Here is an 8,803-nt window from a genome sequence, read left to right on the forward strand (position 1 = left end):
CTTTTGCCCGTTTCTTCGCTGGATTAGTTGTTTTTTGGGTGTTGAGTTTGAGAAGTTCTTTATAGATTTTGGATACTAACCCTTGATCTGATACGCCGTTTGCAAATATCTTCTCCCATTCTGTCGGTTGCCTTTTAGTTTTGCTAATTGGTTCCTTTGCTGTGCAGAAGCTTTTTATTTTGATGAGGTCCCAATAGATCAATTTTGCTTTTGTTTCCCTTGCCTCCGAAGATGTGTTGAGTAAGAAGTTGCTGCAGCCAAGGTCAAAGAGGTTTTTGTCTGCTTTCTCCTCTTAAGATTTTGATGGCTTCCTGTCTTACGTTTAGGTCTCAAGGGCCCTTTAATCACTGTGGTTGGCATACTATCAGACATGCTATCTTGAGGTTGTGTTTGGTAAGAGCGGGTAGTTGTTGCTGGTGTGGAATCATGGCAAACGTGAGGGCCGGAATGTACTTAGGGTGCTGGTGCATCCAGCCCCCTGCACTGAGGAAAGCCCCTGAAATCTCAAGACCCATCCTATAAGATGTCCTCTTAACCCATCAAGAGCTCTCCTTACAGGACTCAAGGATTTCTTTGTACATATGGAGATATTTTCCCCATGACCTTGAACTATATACCCCTCATGCAATGCATTACCCAAGGTTCAAGAAGCTGTTCTCAGCTCTGAATGAAAGACAAGGGAACAACTGATCCTTCTTGTGGTGGAAAACATGAACTCTCTTCAAATGGAAAAATGTCAAGATATAGGCTTGCGCTTTTTTTTTTTAATTGTTTCTTCATGGTCTGATTGAAATATTGACATGGTGTTTGAGGTAGGAGTGGGAGGGAGAATCAATTAAATGGTTCCACCTGATGGGGAAGGCATGAATTACCAAAACCAAGTAATCACAGCATTTACTTAGTGAAGGTTTCAAAGTACAAGAAAGTACCACCCGAACAAGAAATCAAAATAGTCATCACAGAATGTTATTATTTTTTAAATGTTTATCTATTTTTCAGAGAGAGAAAGCGCAAACAAGCTGGGGAAGGGCAGAGAAAGAGGGGGACAGAGGATCTGAAGTGTTCTCCAAGCTGACGGGAGAGAGCCCGATGCAGGGCTCGAATGCACAAACATCGAACATCGAGATCACGACCTGAGTTAAAGTCAGACACTTAACCGACTGAACCACCCACGCACTCCCAAAGAATCTTATTAAAAGCATCACTTCAGGGCACCTGGGTAGCTCAGTGAGTTAAGCGCCCGACTTTGGCTCAGGTCGTGATCTTGCAGTTCATGAGTTCGAGCCCCATGTCAGGCTCTCTGCTGAGGGCTCAGAGCCTGAGACTGCTTCAGATTCTCTCTCTGCCTCTCTCTGCTCCTCCCCTGCACATGTGCTTGTGCTGTCTCTCTGTCAAAATAAATAACTCTCAGTAGTTTTATAGGCCAGGTGCAATCTTACATTTCCAGGGACATCGATTCATCTGCAGTGTAAAATGTCATAGATTCCACTGAGAGACGTTTTGCTTCCTAAGTCTTCATAGAGATGATGAAGACAATCACAATGAGAATAGTAACAGGAATATTAACACTAATAAAAAAATTTTGTTTTAATTTTTTTTAATGTTTATTTTTGAGAGAGAGAGAGTACGAGCAGGGGAGGGGCAGAGAGAGAGGGAGACACAGAATCGGAAGCAGGCTCCAGGCTCTGAGCTGTCAGCACAGAGCCCGACGCGGGGCTCGAACTCACGGACCGCGAGATCATGCCCTGAGCTGAAGTTGGCCACTTACCCTCCTGAGGCCCCCAGGCCCCCCAGGAATGTTAGCACTAATAATAGACACTGTCAGGAGGCTTGCTAAGGGGGAGGCACCCCGCTCAGCACTGTAGGTGGATCGGCTCGTTACTCTTCACCTTCACAGATTTCCTGACGTGGAAGTAATAACGTGATCCCATTTCCTAAGAGGAAACTGAGAGGCAGCAGAGCAAAGAGCCCCGTCTCATGTCACACAGGCTGTCAGTTAAGGGCGCTCGGATTCGGCACCAGGCTGTCCGACTCAGACCAAGCTTTGCCACTGAACACACGTCACCTGTTGTTACAAACTTGGGACAGATAGTTGAACACCTAGGGCGGACTCCTTTGTGCCACTCGGACACATCTTTGTTCTTCCCCTCTACCCTTATTAAGATCCCCGGGGTTGGAATCCGTCCCTCTTGCCCCCCGGTTGACATCTGAAGAGGGTGCCGAGTAGTGTTCGTCACCTTTGGTCCAGCTCCGATGGACACTTGCAGACACACTGGGTGCCAGGCAGTCCTAGGGCTCGATGAACCATTCCTCCCACTGAAAGGAGGAACGGAACCAAACCAAATCCAAAGATGTTGATCCACACCCCAGTTACTTATCATTGCTTTCGTCTCTAACCTCATGTCAGAAATCACAGCGACCAATATGGAGAATACAAGACGGAAGAAGCAAGTGTCGTCAGTGGAGATGACGGTATCGTTTACTTGGCAAACTAAGGGGAAGTGACTGGAAAACCGCCACCACCCATGAAGGCGTCGATTTGCTGCACGTTGTGTAAATACATACCGTATACACAACAGAAATGATTGGACTAAAATCACGTCTTGCAAAATATATCTAAGATTTGCAGGGGCTCCTGGCCGGCGGGCGGCTCAGTGGGATTAAGCATCCGACTTTCAGCTCAGGTCACGATCTCACAGTTCGCGGGTTCGAGCCCCGCATCGGGCTCCGTGCCGACAGCTCAGAGCCCAGAGCCTCCTTTGGATTCTGTGTCTCCCTCCTTCTGCCCCTCCCCCCATCACGTTCTGTCTCCCTCTCAAAAATAAATAAACATTAAAAAAAATTTTTTTTTTTTAATTTTTTTGGAGGTCACAGTCTAACACCACGTGCGGGATCTATGTGGACAGAAGTCTAGTGTCTCCTGATGAAGTGACAGAAGCATGGCCTCCGTCGTAATATCATCGACTTTGGTGCATGGAGGACGCCTGAACTCAGTGATGCAGTTCTCTCTACCTACAGCCACAAAAGTTAAAGAAGTTTCCAGTCGAATTAGCCTCAGGATCTTCTTTTCTGTCCTGTAATAAAATAATACTAAATTGTATGTCAGCGAATAAAGCCAAAGGGTAATCAGGAAATTAGCTCAAGTAAAGAAGGAAATTCGGGGCGCCTGGGTGGCGCAGTCGGTTAAGCATCTGACTTCAGCCAGGTCACGATCTCGCGGTCCCGTGAGTTCGAGCCCCGCGTCGGGCTCTGGGCTGATGGCTCGGAGCCTGGAGCCTGTTTCCGATTCTGTGTCTCCCTCTCTCTCTGCCCCTCGCCCGTTCATGCTCTGTCTCTCTCTGTCCCAAAAATAAATAAACGTTGAAAAAAAAATTAAAAAAATAAAAAAAAAAAACAAACCCTTTAACATCCAGCATTTACTGGGCGTCATCTAAGCCACCAAACCATAAAACTGCATAAGAATAGCAGCATGACATTTAAAACGGGGGAAAATATATATGACGGGGCCTGAGCATGTTTGGGAACGCAAGTCCTTTTTAAAAAGAATTTTTTTATAAGGTATAATTTATAAGGTATGATTGACATACAACATTATATTAGTGTTGAGGAGGAAAAATGTCCTTCCATCTTTCAAGGTTCTGACAGCTGGTCTAAGAATGAAATTGATCTGAAACAGATTAACAGGAGAAAAAAAAAGAGTCTTGTTAGGTTTTACAAGAAAATCGAGACCTAGGGGCGCCTGGGTGGCGCAGTCGGTTAAGCGTCCGACTTCAGCCAGGTCACGATCTCGCGGTCCGTGAGTTCAAGCCCCGTGTCGGGCTCTGGGCTGATGGCTCAGAGCCTGGAGCCTGTTTCCGATTCTGTGTCTCCCTCTCTCTCTGCCCCTCCCGCGTTCATGCTCTGTCTCTCTCTGTCCCAAAAATAAATAAATGTTGGGAAAAAAAATTAAAAAAAAAATCGAGACCTAAAAAAATGACCAAGGCAGCAAGTTTTTACATGTTTTAGACAAAGACAGTAAGTCTGTGAGGAATTGACAAGACAAAGAACTCTTTGTGCAAGAGCTTCAATTAGTAAGGAATTCTAAACAGAATTTGGCCCTGGTAGTAAATTAGTAAGAAGTAACAAGGTTTGTTTAGACAGCCTTCTTGGCTCCAAATTCCCTATTTCTGGTGTTAAGGATGTCTCTTTACCTCTTAGTGCAGGGAGGGTACCTTTCACATGGAGGATTTACTTCCTGCTTTCTGGAGACAAAGGGGGGGGGGGGGGTCAGACTGTGCTTTTTGCACTCGCTTCCTGCCCTTAGCCTCTATGTTAGTTATAATTATTTGTTATCAGTATATATTGTGAAATGATCGCCAGAGTTGGCATAGTTAACATCCCTCACCACATAGTCACAAAATATTTTTTCTTGTGATGAGTACTTTGAAAATTTACTTTTAACAACTTTAAAATGTTCCATACTGGGGTGCCTGGGTGGCTCAGTCGGTTAAGAGTCTGACTTTGCTCTTAGGTCATGATCTCACGGTTTGTGGGTTCAAGCCCTGAGTCGGGCTCTGGGATGACAGCTCGGAGCCGGGAGCCTGCTTTGGATTCTGTGTCTCTCCCTCTCTGCCCTCCGTCCCCGCTTGTGCTCTGTCTCTCTCTCTCTCAAAAATAAACATTAAAATGTGCAGTACAAAAACAAAATAAGATATACAGTACAGTATTATTAACTATAGTCACTATGTTGTACATTATATCCTCATGACTTATTTACTTTATAACTAGAAGTTTGTACCTTTTTACCTCCTTTACCCAATTTTCCTGCCCCCCACCCCCAGCCCCTTGCCACCACCAATGTTTATTCCATAGCTTTGAGCTCAATTTTTGTTGTTGGTTTATTTTCGGGGTTTTTGGATTCCATATATAAGTGCAATCATATGGTATTTGACTTCCTTTGTCTTATTTTATTTATATTTGTGCCAGTCTCAGCTTATTAATAGTAATGCTTTGGGCTATAAATGCCTGGGGCACTCAGGCTCCCGTGAGCTTCCCACATGCCCCTTTCCGAACCAAGATTATGACTGGACCAAACCTTGTGGTTCTTATTGTAACCGCAAGATGCCCTTCAGCAACATTCATTTGGAAACTTTGAAAAAATAAAGGTTTATTATTATTTTTTAATGTTTATTTATTTTTGAGAGAGAGACCATGAACAGGGGAGGGGCAGAGAGAGAGGGAGACAGAATCCGAAGCAGGCTCTAGTCTCTGAGCTGTCAGCACAGAGCTCGACACAGGGCTCGAACTCACAAACTGCAAGATCGTGACCTGAGACAAAGTCGGACGCTCAACCTACTGAACCACCCAGGTGCCTCAGAGGTTTATTACTTATAAGACCTGGAACTTAACACAGCACACCAGGGACCACAGAGCAAGATCACCAATAGAGAGAGACAGAGACAGAGAGAGAACACAAGGCAGGGATTCTGCTTTTATCAGAGTGAGGGTGGGGACCTAGGGTTTCTCTGGCTCACTCATTGTTGTTGAATCGAAAACAAAAGAGCAAGAATTTAAAGTTCAGGAAAACAAAAGACAAGTGCCCCAAATGGTCGGGTTACTGAAATCAACCAAGATCTCTAAAACAAAGGTATGCTTGTGGGGGAAGGTGGCCTGGTTCTTGACCTAGTCCTGTGGCCGGCAATGTGTATTATCTGACATACCGTCTTTGAAGTGGATGCCTCTTTGAAGTGAATGCCTTGTCAATCAAAACCTAAATCAGGCACTTGCATTACAAAAAAGAAAAAGAAAAGAAAAGCGAAAAACTGTCAGGGATTACACTACAATCCACCCTGTGACACACAGGTATCAGATTCATTGGTGAGGACATCAACTGCTGGTATAGCTGACGGGCTAAAAAGTCAGGGTCAGGGGCACCTGGGTGGCTCAGTCGGTTAAAGCGTCTGACTTCGGCTCAGGTCATGATCTTACGGTTCGTGAGTTCGAGCCCCGCGTCGGGCTCTGTGCTGACAGCTCAGAGCCTGGAGCCTGCTTCGGATTCTGTGTTTCCCTTTCTCTCTGCCCCTCCCCTGTTCATGCTCTGTCTCTCTCTGTCTCAAAAATAAATAAAACATTAAAAAAAATTTTTTTTTTTAAAAAGTCAGGGTTAGGGCATATTGTAACCCAGACAGTATACATCTAAATAGGATTATAGTAGCAGATCCTATGATAGTTATACAGACAATAGTCTGAAGTCCAGTCCATAGTCATCGTCCCAAACTTGAAGGGTCCGACAGTAAAACTGAGTCTGAGATCTTGGGGGTCCCAGGAATCTATGCAAAGACTTCCATCATATTAGGGAATATTTTAACATCTTGGGCCACCTGGAGTATTGTAGGTTTGAACCTATCCCGAGTTGGTAGATAGCTCATAACTCATTGATCCAGCCTCTTAGTCCTAAGAATGGATCGGTTCAGTTGAGTTGTGTCTCATTTCAGGAGGGGGTGATGCAGGTGGGCCCCCAAAGTTAGACCTATATGGTGCAGGTAGTTACATCGGGTTATTAAGAGGTACTTTATGGAGCCAAAAGAAAAACAATGGTTAGTGATTAATTTGCTAACATGTCTCACAGAACTCTGAGAAATGTTGTACTAAGGTTTATTCTAAAGAACCTAACTCCGGAATAGCCAGATGGAACAGGCAAAGGGCAAGGTATGGAGAAAGGGATGTGAAATTTACATGCCTTACTTTCTCCTCCAATCTCCACACGTTCACCCACCGAAAAGCTCTCCCAAACCCTGTCCTTTTGAGTTTTTACGAAGCCCTCATTACACAGGCAGCACTGATTAAATCACTGGCCTTGGGCTATGGATTCAACCTCCCCTGGAGGTCGGGGGCTGGGACTGAAAGTTACAACTTGTTAATCACGGGATTGGTTCCCCTGGCAACCAGACCCCATTCTTAGGTAACCTGAGGGCTTCTTCAAAGTCACCTCATTAACATCACAAGAGGCACCTTTATTGCTTTTATCGAAGGAAATTCCAAGGGATTTTTAGGAGCTCCAGTGCTCGGAACCAAAGACCAAATATATATTTCTTTTCATAAGTCACAATATCACAAGTGTGTATTCTCAAGAGCACTCATCCGGGCTTAGTGACCTTTAACACCAGGGCAAGGTGTTTCTCGAATTTCTCCATTATAAACTTCACTCTCGTTCCCATTTCATACTGTATTCTTTGCAAGGTATCCATTATACAGAGACCCTACATTTCAGGAGTAGGAGTTATACCTCATCTTCTTACATTCTTTCTTTTTTTTTTTTTTTTTTTTAACATTTATTCATTTTTGAGAGACAGAGAGAGACCGAGCACGAATGGGGGAAGGGCAGAGAGAGGGAGACACAGAATCTGAATCAGGTTCCAGGCTCTGAGCTGTCAGCACAGAGCCCCATGGAGAGGGGGTGGGGGGTTGGGAGCTCGAACTCAGGAACCGCGACATCGTGACCTGAGCCGAAGTCGGCCACTTAACCAGCTGAGCCACCCAGCTGCCCCTGACAGTTGCTCTTTGAAACTTTCCCTGGTGTTCTGTCAGCGATGCCCTAGCCTGAGTTATAAGCTTTATTAACTTCAGGGGCGCCTGTCTCAAAAATAAATAAAACGTCAAAAAAAATTAAAAAAAAATAAAAAATGTTTGAATTATTTTTTTTTATTAAAAAAAATTTTTTTTCAACGTTTTTATTTATTTTTGGGACAGAGAGAGACAGAGCATGAACGGGGGAGGGGCAGAGAGAGAGGGAGATACAGAATTGGAAACAGGCTCCAGGCTCCGAGCCATCAGCCCAGAACCTGACGCGGGGCTCGAACTCACAGACCGCGAGATGGTGACCTGGCTGAAGCCGGACGCTTAACCGACTGCGCCACCCAGGCGCCCCTGAATTATTTTTTAAAAAGATTTATTAACTTTTGTCTCAGCTTTTTAATAAATATTTATTTAATCACGGCTTGAAACACAACGTAAAATATTTCCAAAGAGGTAAGGAGGTGAATTTCAGGGAAAAAAAATCCAAAATTACATCGCATGTATGTTATTTGTTTCCTTTTAGTCTTCCTTTGATCGTGTTAGTAATATTCTGAGGTCTGGTTTTTTTTTTAAGTTTATTAATTTATTTTGAGAGAGAGAGAGAGAGAGAGAGAGAGAGAGAGAGAGAGAGCAGGGGAAGGGAAGAGAGAGAGAGAGAATCCCAAGCAGGCTACGAGATATCAGAGCATAGCCCAATGCAGGGCTGGATCTCACGAACTGCACGATCATGACCAGAGCTGAAATCAAGAGTTGGACGCTTAACCGACCTAGCCACCCAGGTGCCCCCTGAGGTCTGTTCTTTTATTTTGGGTGAGTTCAAAAGGGTTTACACGGTTCAGACGTACAGACCTAAGTGTTCAAGTATGATGAACAGTCTATAGAAATTTCCCCCAATGGGAATAATAATGTAACTTTTTCTTCCTTCAGGATACAATAGATACTTGGGGGTTTTCTTGTTGAGCTAGCAAAGTGCCTTACAATTTTCTTCCCTTCTTTCACCTTAAATTTTGCTGGATTGTTAAAACACTGGGTTTGTGTCATTTAAAATAACACGCATCATGGGACTCTTGATCTCGGAGATGTGAGTTCCGGCCCCATGTTGGCCGCAGAGAGTACTTAAAATCTCAGGGCATCTGGGTCGTTCAGTTGGTTAAGCATTCAACTCTTGATTTTGGCTCAGGTCATGATCTGACAGGTGTGAGCTGGAGCCCTGTGTCTGGGCTTAAGATTCTCTCTCTCTCTCTCTCTC

This window comes from Herpailurus yagouaroundi, unplaced genomic scaffold, assembly GCF_014898765.1.
Source record: "Herpailurus yagouaroundi ecotype Mexico unplaced genomic scaffold, PumYag 200, whole genome shotgun sequence".
NCBI classification, from domain to species: domain Eukaryota; kingdom Metazoa; phylum Chordata; class Mammalia; order Carnivora; family Felidae; genus Herpailurus; species Herpailurus yagouaroundi.